Raw genomic sequence first — 245 nt, forward strand, 5'->3', positions numbered from 1 at the left:
TGAAGTCATCGACTTCTTTGCGGATGGTGAGGGGCTGACATCAGCTAGCCGTTCGGCTAATCCTTCCCCACCAAAGCCCTGAGCCATGGGATGGCGGCGACAGCGGGACGCGAGAGTGAATCAGCCCGTTCACGTAGAGCGGCGTGTAGCCGGTAGACGAATGCACTACATTGTTCAGTACAAACTGTACGAGTGGCAACATGGCGCTCCAGCGCCTCGGCGTCTCAGCGCAGACGCTACGAAGA

Source organism: Plasmopara halstedii (assembly GCF_900000015.1).
Source record: "Plasmopara halstedii genome assembly, contig: Scaffold_555, whole genome shotgun sequence".
In the NCBI taxonomy this organism is placed as follows: Eukaryota; Oomycota; class Peronosporomycetes; order Peronosporales; family Peronosporaceae; genus Plasmopara; species Plasmopara halstedii.